Genomic DNA, 18,552 nt, shown 5'->3' on the forward strand with positions numbered 1-18,552 from the left:
TTCTTATTTGACTTTGATGAAATCTATAATACCAATTTAAACCTCTATAATTTCTAAATGTAGAAATATTTGAACTATTAGATTTTTTTCAATCTTTCTATTTCTTCTTTTAGTTTTTCATTTTCAATTTTCAATTTTTCAAAATCCTCTATAAGACATGATTTTGCCAAAATTCTTTTTGTTTCTAAAATTTCATTTTCTAATTTGGTATTTTTATTTTCTAATTTATACATGGATTTTGCCATTGCCTTAATACCAAAGTAAAGTTCATTAGGGGGTAAGAGGCATACCTCACTTACCATATCAGACTTGAAGCCTGAATCTCCCCCTGCTTCGCTACTTCCATCTGAGGTCACTCCCCCTTCATCGATGCTGGGTTCTGATGTACTTTGTCCTTCGTAGCTTGCCATAAGTGTTATCCCGACATATTCTTGAATCTCAGACTCAGATGAAGAAGTGTCGTCCCAAGTAGCTTTTAGGTTCTTGTGCTTCTTGGGAATCTTACCTTTGTCCTTCTTTAGTTCTGGGCAATCCTCTTTTAGGTGTCCTTCCTTTTGACACTGGTAGCAACACATCCTTCTTCTATTTCTTGGATTCTTTTTATTTTGCATTTCTTTGAATTTATTAGATCTAAAAAACTTTTTAAAGTTTCTTACTATGTATGTTTCTTGATCGTCTTCTGAATCTGACTCGGGTTCATCCTTCTTGGTTGCATTTAGTGCAATCATCTGACTTGCTTCCTTTGTTGTCCCAACACACCTGGTTTCATGCAATTCAAGAGTGGAGAATAGTTCTTCTAAAGTACTTACCTCCAGGTCTTTCGAAATGTAGTAGGCGTCGACGATTGATGTCCTATCTAAAGTTCTGGGAAACACATTGAGTGTGTAGCGTATTGTTTCCCGATTTGTTACCGTTTCTCCGAGGTTCTCGAGACCAGTAATCAGTTCTTTTACCTTTGCGTGTAGACTAGCTACCTTCTCACCTTTTTCCAGTTGGATGTTCATTAGCTTGTTCCGGAGGATGTCTCTTCTAGCGAGCTTCGCTTCGGACGTACATTCGTGGAGTTCCAAGAACTTCTCCCAGAGTTCTTTAGCAGATGAATAGCTTCTGATGCGGTTGACCTCTTGAGGCGGCAACACACTCAGCAGGTGATATTCCGCACGGTTGTTCGCTACAGACTCATTCTGCTCCTTTTTTGTCCAATGGCTCTCTTCTTTTTCTTCTCCATCTTGATTTATCGGAGCTACAAAATCATACTTCATAATAAATTGAATTTCAAAATCAATTCTTAGGAATACCTCCATACGTCGCTTCCAGTCTGCGAAGTCCCCCTCGAATTTTGGTGGAATGATACTTGGTCCGGCCATCTCGTTGTTTCGATCGGCGGTTAGTCCTCCTGAAGCGCCTTGCTCTGATACCACTTGTTGGTCCCTTTGGAGGCCGGCAAGAGGGGAGGGGTGAATTGTGTTAGAGTGTATACTAAAAGTCTAGCTTTTGTAAACATTTATTTGTTAAAGTAAAGAATCACATTGGTCAATATCTGTATTTATTTATTAAATGTAAATGTTCAATTAATTTATATAGTAGACAACATGGAGTGTGGTGTCACACTTAGAAGATCATGTTGTCGGTTCTCTATAAATTATAAATAGTTGCTCGCGACTAAGATAGAAAGGAACAAACTATCAGTATAGTCGTAGTGTAATTAAGTATTAGTTTATCTTGACTAATAAATTACACTAATACACTTTAAGTGTATTGAGTAGGATCATTTAGGTATGTTCTTTTTGTACTGACTTAGTAAAAGAACTAAACCTTAGTTATTATGGAAGTGTGTGCTCTTAATCCTAATATAATAACAAGCACATATATTTAATAGTTATTTCTTTGATTTATCAAAGGGTGAGGTTTAGCTCGATAAATCAATATGCCCGATAAGTTGGGAAATGATATTACTTATAGTGTATGTTGTTAATTATAGAATGAATCTGTGTCCTAATTATCTAGGTTGAGAATGTCCCCAAGATGAGCTCATAAGGATTGTCATGTTAAACCCTGCAGGTGGACCTAGTCCGACATGACAATAAAGTTGAGTGGTACTACTCTTGGAGCTAGATATTAATTAAGTGAGTTGTCAGTAACTTACTTAATTAGTGGGCATTCATAATCTTAAACACAGGGAGACTAACACACTCATGATAAGAAGGAGCCCATAATGTAATTTGGGATTGGTGCGGTAGTGCGGTAATAACTCTCTAGTGGAATGAGTTATTATCGATGAACTTGAGTTGTGTGTTCGGGGCGAACACGGGATACTCAAGCTCATCGGAAGGCCAAAACTAATTTCTCCTCTAGGTCCCTATCGTAGCCTCATTATAGCCTCAAGTCCATCCAAATGTAAGACTCTTCTTGGTGTTCAAGAAGGGGGCCGGACCATTGCTTGGTGACCAAGCAATGGCCGGCCACATCCTCTTGAAAGGGGCCGGCCCTATAGCTTGGTGACCAAGCTTGTAGGGGTCGGCCATAATAATTCAAAAAGGGAGGGTTGTTTTGAATTTTTAAAATCTTCTCTTTGTAGAAAACTATAAGTTTTAAAAGAGAGATTTTAATTTTTAAAACTTTCCTTATTTGAATTAGGCCACATGTTTAAATAGAGAGTTTAAAAGATTTTAAAACTTTCCTTTTTTAATCATCCTTATGGTTTAAGGAAAAAAAAGGAAAAGAACTTTTAAAATTTAAATTTTTCTATCACCATATTAAAAAAGGAAATTTTATAAGAGAGTTTTTTAAATTTTAAAACATGGTTTTAATTTTTAGAAACTTTCCTTTTTTAACTCATACTTTAGGAAAGAGAGCTTGTAAATTTTATAAGAGAATTTCTTCTTGTAAAATTTTTAAAAAATTATTTTTCCTTTTCTTTTAATTGTGGCCGGCCACCTTGCTTGGTGCCTTGGGCAAGTATTATTTTCCCAAGCAAGGGCTAGCCAATAGGATTAAACCAAATTCAATCATAAACCAAATAGGATTGATCATAACCATTGATTGGTGATTGATTCAATCAAGAGGAAAGAAAAGGAAAAATAAAAAGGAAAAAGGAAAAACTCTTGGATGATTTTATTTTTTGTAAAAGGTTTTTCCTTATTTGCCTTGGGCAAGTAATATAAAAGAAGGGGTGAGGGGGCTTCATGAGACACAACTCTTATTCTTTTGCTTGGGTGATCTCTTGGTGGCCGGCCCTCTCCCTTCTTCCTCTCCCTTTGCTCTCTTCTCCTTGGTGGTGGTGGTGGCCGGGTTTTAGAAGAAGAAGGTGGAAGCTTTTGGGTGGTGTTCATCTTGGAGGATCGTTGCCCACACGACGTCCAAGGCGAGGCGAGGAATACGGCAGAAGATCTCGAGGTCATTAGCTTACAAAGAGAATGTATAACTAGTATTTTTCTTCCGCATCATACTAGTTATTTTTCTTTGTATGAATTCTAAATACAAGAGGCAATTAGATCTAGTTTGTCGAATTTATTTTTCGATTTTGTGTTTTCTTCTTTTTCGAATTTGTGATTCGATTGTTCTTTTTGGTTAACCTAGAGTTATTTAAGGAAATAAATATTAGCTTTCCTTAAAAGGCTTTGCCTAGGCAGTGGTGGTTGCTCCCATATCCAAGAAGGCCATGTGTCTCGCCATGCAGTCCTGGAAGCCAATTTTAGAAATTAATATTTATGAAATTAATAACCTAGGTAGATTTGAATCAATAGTGTTAAGTTCCGCTTGCGATTCAAATCTAAACCATTAAGAACAGATAAGTTAAATTTGGAATCAATGATGTTAAGTTCCGTCTGTGATTCCTTATTTAACTTCTAAAGAACACAATAGGTTATTTAAGGAAAAGGTTCGACACTTGTACAAAAAATTTTGTACAGTGGAACCGGTACATTTTCCTAGGTTTAACCAACAAATTGCCCTACAAAAATAAACACAAAACCTTTCTCGGATATTCAACTAATTTAGAGACACTTGTAATAAAAAAGAAGAAACTAAATTAAAAGATCAGACACAAGAGGGTTTACTTGATTTGCAATCAAAGGATTGCTAATCCAAGGCAAAGATGGCGCACTATCTGATTCTCCTCTGGGCAGAGTAGCCTCTTACAGCATTGACAGTACAAAAGAAAATAAAGCACAGAGAAAAATGAATTACAAGTTGAATGATTTAACTGTGCAGATCAGTACTATATTTATAGCACTGGTCGGGGTGCCCCGAAGGGGTTCCGTGTGCCCTCGGGGGAATAAAATTTTATCCCTCAATGATCAGATCGCGTTTGACGTGATCCTGGTCAAAATCCGAGTCCGGGCGCCCCGGAGCCCAAAGTCAACAGATGTTGACTTTTTCATCCGGGACCTCTTCTCTAGTTTAGTCCCGCCTCGGTCCGGGTCCGCTCACTTGGGTGATCTCGGCCATCCGGAATAGGGCTCACCCGAACCTAAGTTCCGGTCTTCTCCTCGAGCAGCCTTCCTTCCCAGTTTCTCGTCCCTCGAACGTCGCGCACGTTCTTCTCGTCCACCGGTGTACTCTTCAGCGGTCACCTCGTCCCTCGGACGCACCGAGCTCGTCGGCTCTCTCCCCGTGCCGTCCTTCTCGCTAGCCGCGTCTTCCGCTCGACTTCCTGTGTTCCTAAGCTCCTGCACACTTAGCCACAAGGGTTAAACAAATGCAGGACCTAACTTAGCTTGTTTGATCACATCAAAACACATTGGGGTTCCAACATATAACACATGTAAATGTATTGTCAAGCTGTCTAGTACTCATGTAGTAGCTACTACCTACTAGCTGCTACATGTTGTAGCAGCTATTGCCGACTAGCTGCTACATAGTGTAGCAACTACTCTCTAGTAGCTACTACAACATGTAGCAGCTAGTCGATAGTAGCTGCTACAACATGAAACAACTAGTTGGTAGTAGTGAGTAGCTGCTACAATATATAGCAGCTAGTCGGTAGTAGCTGCTATAATATATAGCAGCTAGTCGGCAGTAGCTGTTACAATATATAGCAGCTAGTCGACAGTAGCTGCTACACCTTGTAGTAGTTACTCGGGAGTAGTTGCTACAACATTTAGCAGCTATTGCTACACATTATAGAATCTAGTTGGTAGTTGCTACCACACCATGTAGCAACTTATGTGGAGTGGCTGCTACAACATGTAGCAGCTACTGCTATACATTGTAGCAGCTACTGCTGCACTTGAAGAAGCTACTGCTGCACTTGAAGCAGCTAGTCAGCAGTTGCTGCTACACCATGTAGCAGCTACTCCTGAGTAGTTGCTACAATATGAAAGTGACAGACTAATTATCCTTTTGTCCATGTAGCTTCCACGACCACTATTATTCATACTAAGAGAAACATTTCGAACCATTTTACAAGCCTACTTGGTTATCCCTCTCGTTCATGAGTCACGATTACCACTTCTTCTATTAACCTCACCGCGATGCCTGTTTTTCCCTTCAAATCTTTATTCCTATTGTAAGTAATTTTAATTTGACTCTTCACCTAGTGATTAGAGTTTAGAGTTTTAGTTTTTTTAGGGTTTTGAATCGGCTTCCAGAATAGCATAGTTACTTCTACGAGAAGTTAAAAATTTTCTCTATATTATTCTTCTTGTACCATTGAAAATTTTAATTTAGTTTGACCTAAATCTGTCAATCCCTAGCAATTGAAGAAACCTATTTTGATAATCAGCTATACATTTCCCAAGTTGCTGAAAATCGAAAACCAAGAATTAGGATGGAATTTGTATCTATAGAGGAGACATTTCGTTCTATAGCCAATATGTATGAGAAGTCGGATTTAGTGCTAGAATAGGTAACAACAAGAAAAATAAGAGGGCAAATGAAGTTAGATTGAAACAATTTTTGTATGCTTTAAAGGACATACAGATGATAAACAGAAGAAAGAAACACACGTTCAAAGTAAACAGGAAGAAGCACATGGTGAAGTTAGGACTAGATGCAATTCAAAGATTTCACTTGTTAAAGAATTGATCAAGACAAATTGGGTTATCACAAGTCTCTTTCAAAGGTGTATTTACTACGCTCACATTGTCATGTTTTTGGAGTAAAAAAAGTATTAACTCAATAGCTATTAGAGGCTAATGTGCCAACTTGTCAACAAATTTGATTATTGGAGTAGATTATGGAGGGTCTGAGCATCTAGGTTGCATAGAAAGAGATATTAGAAACTTTGAGAAAGATATAAAGGATGAACAAAAGGGTATCGATGTTGAAACACTTATCGATTTATTTGCAACTGAGAAAGAGAAGAATTTAGCCTTTTTCTTTGATTATGAGATTGATTCAACCGATAGATTCACTAGGGATTTTTGGATGAATCATGTATCAAGGAGGGTATATAGTGCCTTTGGTGATGTAGTTATATTTGATATGACATATAATACTAACAAATATGGACTGATTTTTGTGCCTTTTGTTGAAGTTAATCATCATCATCAGACCATTGTGTTTGGTTGTCTTTCTAAGTAATGAGAAAACTAAGTCTATTGTTTAGTTGCTTAAGAAGTTCATAGAAGTCATGCCTAAAGGTCCACCAACCATGATTATTATTGATCAAGATCCAATAATGACGAAGGTCATTGCACAAGTTTTCCCTCAAACAATACATCAATATTATTTATGGTACATACTTAATAAATTTTCAAATCAATTACCCCCTTTGACTTTTCGCAACTACTATCAAACCATAAAGGTTGTCATTGTAAACTCCTCAACACCCGATGAATTTGAGAAGTCATGGGAAGAAGTTATCAAGTGTTCTAGCTTGAAGAAAAATGATTGGTTGTCATTGATATATGAATTATAATAAAGGTGTGTCCCATTATATTTTAGCCATGTATTTTCTGCTAGAATGTCAAGTAGTCAGCGATCTGAATGCTCACATTCATTTTTCAAGAAGTATGCCTTAAATAAGAACTCATTGATAGATTTTATCACCCATTTCAATAGGGCATTGTGACACTAAAGATACAATGAGTTAGTTATCAATCATATTGATATGAATGAGCATCCCAAGATTATGATAAACTGGCCTATGAAAACTCAAATGGTTAAGTTGTACACAAAAAGGAAATGGTTAGATTTTTAAAGTGAAATGAGTATGAGTCATGGTTGTTATGTGCAATAAGCATCTATAGGCGTTAAAATAGTGGTTTATCATGTCATGAATTTTTAAAGTTATTCTTTTGTAAAATCAAGGGTGCTCATAGATGACAAATAGACAGAGTACATATCTTATAGCTATAGGAAATTTGAGTTAGAGGGCATTCTATGTAGGCATATGTTAGCTTTTTTCCATATCAACCAAGTGTTTCTATTACATGATAAGTATTTACTCAAACGATGGACAAGAAATGCAAAGGTTGGAGAAATATATGCTTTGGGTGAGCAAAATTTCATCGATAATCTAGATGGGAATTTAATGTCAAGACACTTGAGGTTATCCTATAAAGTTTCAATAGTAATTGATGATACATCTTTGACTGATGAGGGGACAAACTTCTTGGATGAACAATTCGATTGTATATACAGTAACATTCAAGAGATGAGCATTAGTAGAACATGTGACAATAAAAGTCAAAGGAAGAAATCCATGGATGCGAGCCACTCTATTGTTGATTCTTCTTTAGTAAAGGCAAAGGGATGTGAGAAGATATTGAAATCATCAAAAAATATGTCAACCTCAAAGTCCAGGCTATGTCGTGGATGTGGTCATCGAGGTATCTCACACGACAAGCACATCTGTCTAATTTTGTAGCAAAGGTATATGCCAATTAATTATGTATTTGTATTACAATTTTGTTCCCAAATTAATGTTTTTTATTAAATACTAGTAAAAATATGATGATGTGTCAATTGCCAGATCAACTGCTATAGAGAATCATCATAACAACGATGACGATAAATATGAAGAAGATTTGACATCTATAGCTGGTGCTATAAAAGTTTAATTTCATTTTATTTAGTGGTTCTTGATAAATTTAGACTATAATTGTCTTTATTATTGCAGGTTCTAATAACCCTTTGAGTTATAAAACTAAGTTTACCAAACTCTCGGTGAGCAGTCATTAGTTATTATAGATGGATTTGATGTGCTTGTTGGTATTTGCAGGTTTTTCTTTAAATTATATTTTTGAGTTTTATAAAATATTATGGAATAGTGAGGTTATCATATCAACTATTGTGATACTATCGGTAATAGCTGCTATAACGATAGGTCCACATTGTAGCAACTACTGTGGGATAGCTACTATAACGGCGTAGCAGCTACCCTATAGTAGCTGCTATAACATTGGGTAGCTACTACAACGTGGACCTCACATTCAGTATTCATGAGCTTGATCATGACTCATGAGTACTATTTAATTTACCACGACAAAATTAGAGAACAGATTTAAGAAATAAAATAAGAATAATATATTTAAAAATAATTTTATTGGATGATTAAAAAGGTTGAAGAACAAATTTAAGCACCATGTGCTACCCCATAGAATAATCACACAATATGTTGGTCTTCAGTACATTATACTCTCAATGTACACGGTGTAGTAGCTAATCAACAATAGCTGCTACATGTTCTAGCAGCTACTCGGAAGTAGTTGCTACACAGTGTAGTAGCTAGTGCTGACTAGCTACTACAACGTGCACTAGTCATCTTGACAATATATTTACATATGTTATACAATGGATTTAACCAGCTTTTACAGTAGTTTTATAATATATTTAGGCCAACTTGACAACAAAGTATTAATAAAAATACATTTTAATTATAATACATTTCAATTACAACATCAGTTTTATATTATACACAGTGTTCTGAACCCTCATGAGCGATTACATTGTTCACATATTGTACAACGTTAGTTTTATATTGGCCGATCAACGTCTACAATGTTCTCTATGAGTGATCGACCTTGATCAAAGTACACAATTTTCTAAACCCTAAACAATATCTATTATTGTACATCTCCCTCATGTACTTTGGTCACAGATGAGAGAAAGAGAGAAGTTCATAGAAGCGATCATCCTCTGGCTACTAATGAGCATTCCTCATGGCATTCCTGAGGCTCTCTGTTCTGGCCAAAGAATGTTTAGGTGATCAACGTCCACTCCATAAGCGGTCTAATTTGATCAATGTATGTTAATCGGGGATAGACGCTGGTGTTTGTAGTAAAGTTATTCCTTTCTGAACCCCAAACAAGCTGCCTGCAGCCATATAAAAGCTTTCACTACATTGCGAAAGGCAACTTGACCACTCTGTCATTCCCTCTTTGGGAGGAAAAAACACTACCATATTTCGGACAAAGATAGTGGATGCCATGAAAGGAATGACAAAGATGGTGTTAGGAAGATGTCGCCAATCTATTGTTATGCTACTTATTTACCTTTGGATGTCATGAAAGGAAGCTCTCTCTATTTTATAGGAAAATAAAGGCACTATAACTATTCAATCTGGGAATAGGTGTTTTAAGAGCCCATAGTTGTCCTTATGATAAATTCTGATTTTTCCAGTATTCATGGGCCAAGATTTATGACAAGTATGAGTGGTCATTCATGAAAATCATAAATCAATGAATCAAATTAGGTAGATCACGATTAATTAATTAATGAGTCTCCATAAATTCATTATTTTTAAATTATATAAGTGTCATCAAATAATTATTAGAGATTAGGTCTGGTTAGTTGTATCGACAGTAGCTACTACAACGTGTAGCAGATTCTCGGGAGTAGTTGCTATAATGTGTATATCTGCTACAATGTGTAGCAGCTAATCGGGGGTAGCTGCTACACATTGTAGCTACTACATATTGTAGTTGCTACTATTGAGAAGCTGCTATACGTTGTAGCAGCTACTACCAATTAAATACTATAATATGCTATAGTAGCTGCTACAACATGTTGTAGTAGCTATTACAATGTGTAGCAATAGCTACTACATGTTAAATATTTGACTAATTTAAAATATTTTTTAATAATTTTTTACCAAGTTGTTTAAAATATCAAAAATATTTTTACATGTGTAGCAGGCTAGGAGCAACTGCGTATAATAATTTTAAAGTAGTTTTGACTAAGTTAAAATGATCTTTAGGGCTACTAGTTGCTACAACGTGTAGCAACTAGTAGCTATTATGACAGTAGCTACTACTACGTATAACAACTACTTGATTTGAACTAGATAAAAAGATAAGATTGATATAATCTATTATTATTTAAAAATATAAAGTAACATCTTGTTGTGGGTAAATGAAGAAAGTGTTGGAGACTTTTGTTGGGTTGAGATACATATAGGGAATAATATTAATATCATAAATAAAGATAATAACAGAGGACAAATAAAATCTTAAGCCAAAAAGTTAATATAAACACTAAAAAGGGCTATGGCTAGACTTCAGTCATTTTATTTATGACATCCTCTAATGCTACATTAACTTGGGATAGTTGTCATCGTAATTGAACAAGTTAACTTTGATTCCTTTTCTCTCGTAAAAGGGCAACATCGATAGGGAGTTCTTCCTGCTAAAGAAGGACATGATCATTGAACTTCGTAAAGAAAGATATTTCACTCAGTTATTTGATCTATAACATTCTTTAATGCTACATTAACTTGGGATAGTTGTTGTCGTATTTGCACAAGTTCAGTTTGATTCTTTTTCTCTCGTAAAAGGGCAGCATCCAACTCCTTCATCGCCTAGTTCCGTTGTTCTGTGAAAATCTTAATATATGCGTGATTTATATGATTATCTATGGCTTGACTAAGATACCTATTTGGATAAATTTATACAATACATAAATTCATAAGAAAAAAGTCATAATAGAAGAAGGATAATATATACCGAGAAGCTGACAAGTTTACTGATAGAGATGGTCTTTCAAAGGTAGAAGACATAGAGCTTGAATTCTCATCGATTGGAGGTTCTTTAACACCACCCTCAATGGATTTCGTCTTCCTGCTAAAGCAAGACATGATCCTTGAAGAGTTATACTAAAACCACTGTATAAGATGAAGAAGGGCTAGGTTGCGTGAAAGAGTGAGTTAGGTTGATAGATGATTTATCGGAAAAATGGTTCTAACAACATTAACTCTTGATAAAGACAACTCAAACTAAAGTGTCTTTTTAAGACTATAAAAAGGGTCATTAAAAGACTCACTATAACTCCTCAAAAACCTACGAAAAGTTAAGACGGAGAGTAAAGATAAGGATAACCAACTGTCGGGCTTTAAATCCTACCGTGCACTTATTGTGCAGAAGCTACTATAACGTGTCACAACTTAAAATTTATCAAAAGAAAAGATTACAAGCCCTAAACACTAATAAAAAAAGTATGCAACAATCTATTCTTATAATGAGTTGAATAATCATTTATTTTGATAAATTTTAATTTGTTACACATTGTAGCAGCAACTACACAGTTACTGCTACAATATGTAGCAGCTACAACATAAAGTCTATATTGTAGCAGTTACAGACCCGAATTGCTACAACATCATCTTAATTATAATTATTAAATTTCACCAACTCTTCCCGTTCCATTTAACATGCTATCTGGAAATGATGTTTCAACTTCCTGAAATAAATTTCACCACTCCTCGTACTTTACCTCTAAAATTGATGACATCATACCATTATAAAGATGACATCCTAAACCTTTTAGCCTTTATTATCCTAAACCCTTCAATTTCAGATATGACTTCTCCTTTGGGAGCTAAGAAAATAACACCTTCTCATGGTCCCGTAATACTGATTGATGAATCAACATCTTCCTCTTCTTTGGGGTCTTGGGAAGACAATTCAGTCTCCCTCCATTCTAAACCACTGGCAACCTTATAGTAAAAGTGGGATCAAGCAATGAGCCAGTTGAAGGGAGCCCTTCAAATACTGGTGGAGATTGAGGCAGCTGTGCAAGTAGTCATCGATTTGGTGGAAAGCATGGAATGCTAGGAGCTCGCTTTAGAAGTCCATAGGCTAGAGAAGAGTCATTTTGTAGCTCTTCCTTTTGTTGTGTTGATGTTCTTTTTTATTTTGTTGGTGTATTATAATAACTATCATCCATGTTTTATCTTTTTAATTGAATCAATAATTTTTACTTTTAATGTTGAAGTGTGGGTTGATCTATCTTGGCCTTGTATAATACGTTATAGCGTCTACGATTACGTAGATGCTACAATACAAGTTTGACGTTGTAGTAGCTATTGTCCAGTAATTGCTACAACAAGCTAGTCCGGTGATTTTCACGTTGTTGCAGCTAGTCTCGATTGGTTGCTACTGTAGCAATGAAATATAACTAGAATTATAAAACATTAAAATGTATTAAAAATGTGAACTATAATACAGAATAGAAACAATGACAACAAGACAAATATATGTCTATTCTTCATAACTAATTTATTCAAAAGTTAATACATCATGAAAGATTTAAAGCCAGAAGACCTATAAACACTACAATTATAAATACCATATCTATTCTTTATCACTAATTTGTAGAGAATCTAACTGTTAATCTATCTCTTCAAATACATCTTTAAGTTTTCTAAATTTTTTAGTCTTCAGTAGTTTTCTCTCCGAATTTGAACTTGATACTATATTTGAGGATGCACACTAACTTTATTTTTCTCTCGAAGTAAAGGAGGTAAGTGCTAGATTTTTATCAAAGTGTACTTCAAAAGTCCTTATTGCATCCTTTTTACTCTTGAAGGACTAGTATATAACGTCCTTAAAATAATTAACTTGTATAGATGATTCTATCTAGGTGTCATAAATACTCAACTAACACCCAATAAAGATAATATATGTTTTCCCCTATATTAATTAAATAGATTATTTAAAATCATGTATAAATAATATATTATGATTAGAGGAATTTACAACTTAAAATGAAATGACTTACTAAGTAGCTGCTCATGTTGTAGCAGCTAAATGTCCAAGTAGCTGCTACAATGTGTAGCAACTATTTGTCCAAGTAGCTGCTACACGTTGTAGTAGCTAAATGACCAAGTAGCTGCTACACGTTGCAGCAGCTAAATGTCCAAGTAGCTGCTACAAATGTAGCAGCTAAATGTCCAAGTAACTGCTACACATTGTAACAGTTAAATGTCCAAGTAGTTGCTACATGTTGTAGCAGCTAAATGTCAAAGTAGTTGCTATAACGTGTATCACCTAACTGTCCAAGTAGTTGCTCATGTTGTAGCAGCTAAATGTCCAAGTAGCTGCTGTAATGTGTAGCAGCTAAATGTTTAAGTAGTTGCTACACGTTGTAGTAGCTCAATGTCTAAGTAGCTACTACATATTATAGCAAGCATCATGCTTGTATGTTGTAATATAAATCCTAATAATATATATTAGGATTAGAGAGAATTATAACTTAAATTGAAATGACTTACCATTGAATGAATTATGGAAAATGATGTTTAACAAGTTTCTTGCAAATTATATAACCAAAAATGATAAGAAAGGGTTGTTTGGACTGTCTATGTAGTTGCTACAATGTGTAACAACTAGCTGTCGAAGTAGCTACTACAATGTATAACAACTAGCTGTCAAAGTAGATACTACAACATGCAGCAAGTAACTAACTGTCCAAATAGCTGATACACGTTGTAACAACTAGGGATTTTATGTTGTAGCATAAATGCTAATAATACATTAGAATCAGAGGGAATAACAACTTAAATTGACATGTTTCCTATAAATTATATTAATAAAAAATTAAATTTTATGAAAAAAAAAGATTATTAACATTGTAAGATTGTATATTGTAGGCTTCAAAAGCTCTTATCGCATCTTCTTTACTCTCAAAGGATTGGTGTATAACGCCCTAAAAATGATTAACTTGTGTAGATACTTTTATCTAACTGTCATAAACACCCGACCGACGTCTAATAAAGATAACATATATTTTCCCATGCATTAATTAAATATATTATTTAGAATCACGTATAAATAATATATTAGGTTTAGAAGAAATTATAACTTAAAATAAAATAACTTACCAAGTAGCTGCTGCACGTTGTAGAAGCTAAATGTTCAAGTAGCTGCTACAACATATAGCAACTAATTGTCTAAGTAGTTTCTACACGTTGTAGCAACTAAATATCTAAGTAGCTACTATAGTTATAGCAGGCATCGAGCTTATTATGATTAGAGGGAATTACAGATTAAAATAAAATGACTTACAATTAGTTATGAAATGTGAGAAATGATGTCTAGCAAATTCCCTGCAAATTTTATAGCAAAAAAATGGTAAAAAAATATTGTTTGGACTGTCCAAGTAGCAGCTACATGTTGTAGTGGCTAGGGTTTGTATGTTGTTGGATAAATCTTAATAAAAAATATTGTATAGAGCTAAAAAAAAAGATAGTGGAGTGGAAAGACTTACGATCATGAATGGAGAGGCACTAAAAAAACACTATTTTGGGATGAATTTCTAAAAAAATTTCGTTGCAAAATTTTTGGAACGAATTTTGTAACGAAAAAATTTTTGTTCCAAAATTCTCGTTTCCAACTTGGCGATGAATTTGGGGACGAATAATATTTTTGTCGCCAAATTCGTCGCCACATTTGCAACAAAAATAATATTCGTCCCAAAATACTATAAAATTGGGGACGAATTTGGCGACGAATTATAATTTTGTTTCCAAATTCATTACAAATTTTGCAACAAAAATAATATTTGTTGCAAATCACTTTAAAATTGGGGACGAATTTAGGGACAAAATTGGTGACGATTAATATTTTTGTCGCCAAATTCGTCGCCAAGTGTGCAACAAAAATAATATTCATTACAAATTGTTGTAAAATTGGAAACGAATTTGGCGACGAAAAATATTAATAAAAAAATTATGATATGTGATAAATTAATTTTTGTCCCAATTTTGTCCCAGAATCTGGGACGAATTAACAAATTTGTCCCAGAATCTGGGACGAATTAACAGATTCGTCCCAAAATCTGGGACGAATTCACATATTCGTCCCAGAACTGAGACGAATTTTGGGACGAAATATAATTTGTTGCAAAATTATAGTAAATTACGATAATTTGGCAACAAATTATTTTTGTTGCCAAATTCGTCCCTAAATCCAAAAATTTCCAGCAAAACACATTTATTTCTGTAATTTCCGATCCAATACATATAAATTTGTGTACAACAAATTACCACGTCATAAACATTGAACACATTCAAATTAACATTATCACATCCTATTTAACATATATACACATCTATTTATATTTGAAATCAATTTTACAATAATATAAATCCAAAGTTCTCAAAAGTTATATAAGAACTTGCTTCTTCAAGACCCCAAGAACTTATACAAGTCCAATACTTCAAAAAGTAATACAAACAAATCCAACACCACCTAAAAGTTATAAAGTTTTTTCAAAATAAACAATACATACATCAACTCATCTTCTTTTTCCACAAACTATCTTCCCCATCAAATCTTCTTTTCCTGCATAAAAACAAACAAACAAACTAGATCATTTCTAACAAAAAAAGATAATTACATGAATTCTAGTGTTAGAGTGATATTAGAGGTTGGCGATAGGCTTGAATATCAATATGTATGTCTTGCAACTTACAAATAATGTAGCACGATGAATTTGTATGCATTTGTCACCAATATGTTATTTTTTTGCCCTTATGATTCATATGGAAACATGAAACATTAATTGTTTTAATTGATAGTTCTGCATTAAAAATTGAAGGAATTTTTTTTCTCAAGTAAGTAATGTTTTTAGCAGACTTTGAGTTATGAGTTTGATAAATTTGCATATTAAAAGTAAATGGTCCCACAAATAAGTTTGGAATAAGTTATGATATGTAAGAGCACTTCAAAGGGCGTGTATGCTTATACAAATTCTCTTTACTAAATAGCACTAGGATATGGTAGTTAAATAATATAATTATTTCCACAAGCATGCAAGTTTCTAAGAAAATAGTTTTGTACTGAAGCAACTATTGCCAGAAGTGTTAATGAAAGCTGTATTTGCACTTGTAAATGTCATCTTTCCAAACTTGATACAAGAGGAGTCCTAATTTCCACTCGATAAAAGTTTACAAAACATAAGTTGCTTGAAATCCTAAGACAATTGGTGGTACAATGAAGAATCCTAGAATCAAACTCAACACAAGATGTAGATTGACAAAGCTAAACAAGTTAAAGAATGAGAAAGAATTAGCTACTAGCATTTAATATCTAAACGTTTAGCTCAAAAACAAATATATAAATTGGGTTGTCCTATTCAAAAATGCAGTTAGATTCCAATGAGTTCAAAGAATCGGCAATTACATTGGGATATGTTATATACTACAAATAAGATTCATTAATGTATAATCAATTCATTTAGCCCAAATCATTGAGTTCGACCAAAGGATCAACTGAAACAAGATCCTTGTGCAAATTGATATTTGTGTAGGTGATTGCTACTATCTTTGAGCAATTAGGTGTAAATCACATAGATTGTAAAATGAAAATTTAGAATAAACATATGCTAAAAGATGATAAATAAATTTTATAACTAGATAAGTAAATAAAGACTCAAGACATGAAAAGTAAAAGGAGACCAAAGAAAACCTTATTTAACCAAATTTAGGTTACTTAAAAGGTCTGAATATTAGCCTTAAAACAAGTTCAATAGAGATAAGATTCATGTAGAAATCCCAAGTAGGTAAGACCCACATTATGTTTGTTTCTTGTTGAATTCGAAACTGATTACACTCAGTGGTCCACGTAAAGCATGAAAAACATTGCTACAAACAAATTCTAGAAAGAAACAAAAAAGCTAGAAAATACAGAGGAAGAAATAGTACTGAAGGCTAACACAGAGGGAAAAAGTAATAATTAAAATATTTCTTACTCCTAAAAGCCCATTTTACCAGGTATGAATTGTCTAGAAAAAAAAACAATCAAAGAAAATAGTATAAGCATGGTTTAAAATTTTGAGTCTTGGTTTATGACCAGAATCAAAGCCACATGTGAATAACCACCTAGCAATGAAAGTAGCTAACTCAGTTAATAATCATCTTTAAACGAAAATAAGCAGACTGTTTAGATTAATCTTTCTCCGCATCCTGTCAAAGCAGAGTAATAACTTTTAAAAATGGCAAATTGATCTCATTGAAGAAGAATTAAACTGCATGAAGAAATTACCATATCCATCACGAAAAGCATCTTCCATAAACTTTGAAGGAAGAACATTTGCTCCCTCACAAATTAAACTTCGAAATTCCTGATTAGGCTCTACCTGAAATATGTAACAAACATCATTAACATAAAGAAAACTATACTAAATATGAAGCAATTTGAAATTAACCTATTTGCCAATGCACTACTAATCCTGCACCAGCAACCCTCCTCACGACGCCCACCAGCAGCCCTCCTCACGACGCCCAGCTTGACACAATTAAATTCAGCTGCAAACTAAAACTCATTCGATGTCACAACTACAAAAAGACTGGGCACATCCCAAAACCAAACACAGACGAAAAAAACAAGGGAGAAACGGAAATAGATCCCTGAAGCACTACGAACTCAAGCACATGCGTTGGATCAAGTGATTTATCCACTACTAGGGGCCGGACGCGGCCACACCCGGCCACCAGGGGGCGGGCGCGGCAAGCAGGAGCCTGCCTAAACGGCACCCACGACCGGCAAGCGAGTTATCCACTGCCAGGGGGCCGGACGCGGCCACGACCGACCACCAGGGGGCGGACGCGGCAAGCAGGAGCCGGCCGAGGGCACCCACGACCGGCAGGGGTGAACGCGGCAAGCAGGAGCCTGCCTATGGCACCCACTACCAGCCGCCGTTGAGGAGAGGAGAAAAGAGAGAGGAGAGGGAAAGCTTACACTTCGTCGCCTTTGCCGCCGTCTCTTTCACAAAATTTGGGATGAAACCAAGGAAAAAAATAAAAAAAATAAATTAATACATTAAAAATAAATCTATATAATTTAGAATTTTATAAAATAAGTTTCTATGTATTTGTATCATTCTCTAGATCATAAAAATATCATTATACATAATTTTGACTTAATATATTGAGTGTTGTAATTTTTTAACCCGAATTTAATCTAATTCAGATTAAAAAAATCATCAAACTCAAAATATTAGGTCAAAATTATGGATAAGAATATTTTTACGATCATGAGAACGATACGAACACATAGAAACTTGTTTCATGAAATTTCGATATCTTTAGGTCCATATTTAAGCCTTCCGATTATTTTTTATTTTTTTTAAAAAAATTCAATTCTGGAACGAATTCAGGATTCGTTCCAGATTTGGGGATGAATCCAGGATTCGTCCCAGATTTTTAGGACGAATCCATGGATTCATCCCAGATTTTTAGGATGAATCCTGGATTCGTTCCCAAATCTGGAACGAATCCTGAATTCATCCCAGAATTGATTTTTTTAAAAAAATAAAACATAAACGGAAGGCTTAAATATGGACATAAAGACATCGGAATTTCATGAAACAAGTTTCTATGTCTTTGTA

The 18,552-nt window shown here is 34.6% G+C and overlaps 1 long non-coding RNA gene across 1 annotated transcript; it reads right to left on the reverse strand.

The window, feature by feature from the left end:
* Positions 1-15,282: 15,282 nt before the first annotated feature.
* LOC122018764 lies at positions 15,283-17,897 on the reverse strand. The gene is made up of 3 exons (XR_006121892.1): positions 17,371-17,897; positions 17,208-17,301; positions 15,283-15,506 (listed from the first exon to the last, which is right to left on the reverse strand). It is a non-coding gene; the product is annotated as an uncharacterized LOC122018764 (long non-coding RNA).
* Between the last annotated feature and the right edge of the window lie 655 nt (positions 17,898-18,552).

This window comes from Zingiber officinale, chromosome 9A, assembly GCF_018446385.1.
Source record: "Zingiber officinale cultivar Zhangliang chromosome 9A, Zo_v1.1, whole genome shotgun sequence".
NCBI classification, from domain to species: domain Eukaryota; kingdom Viridiplantae; phylum Streptophyta; class Magnoliopsida; order Zingiberales; family Zingiberaceae; genus Zingiber; species Zingiber officinale.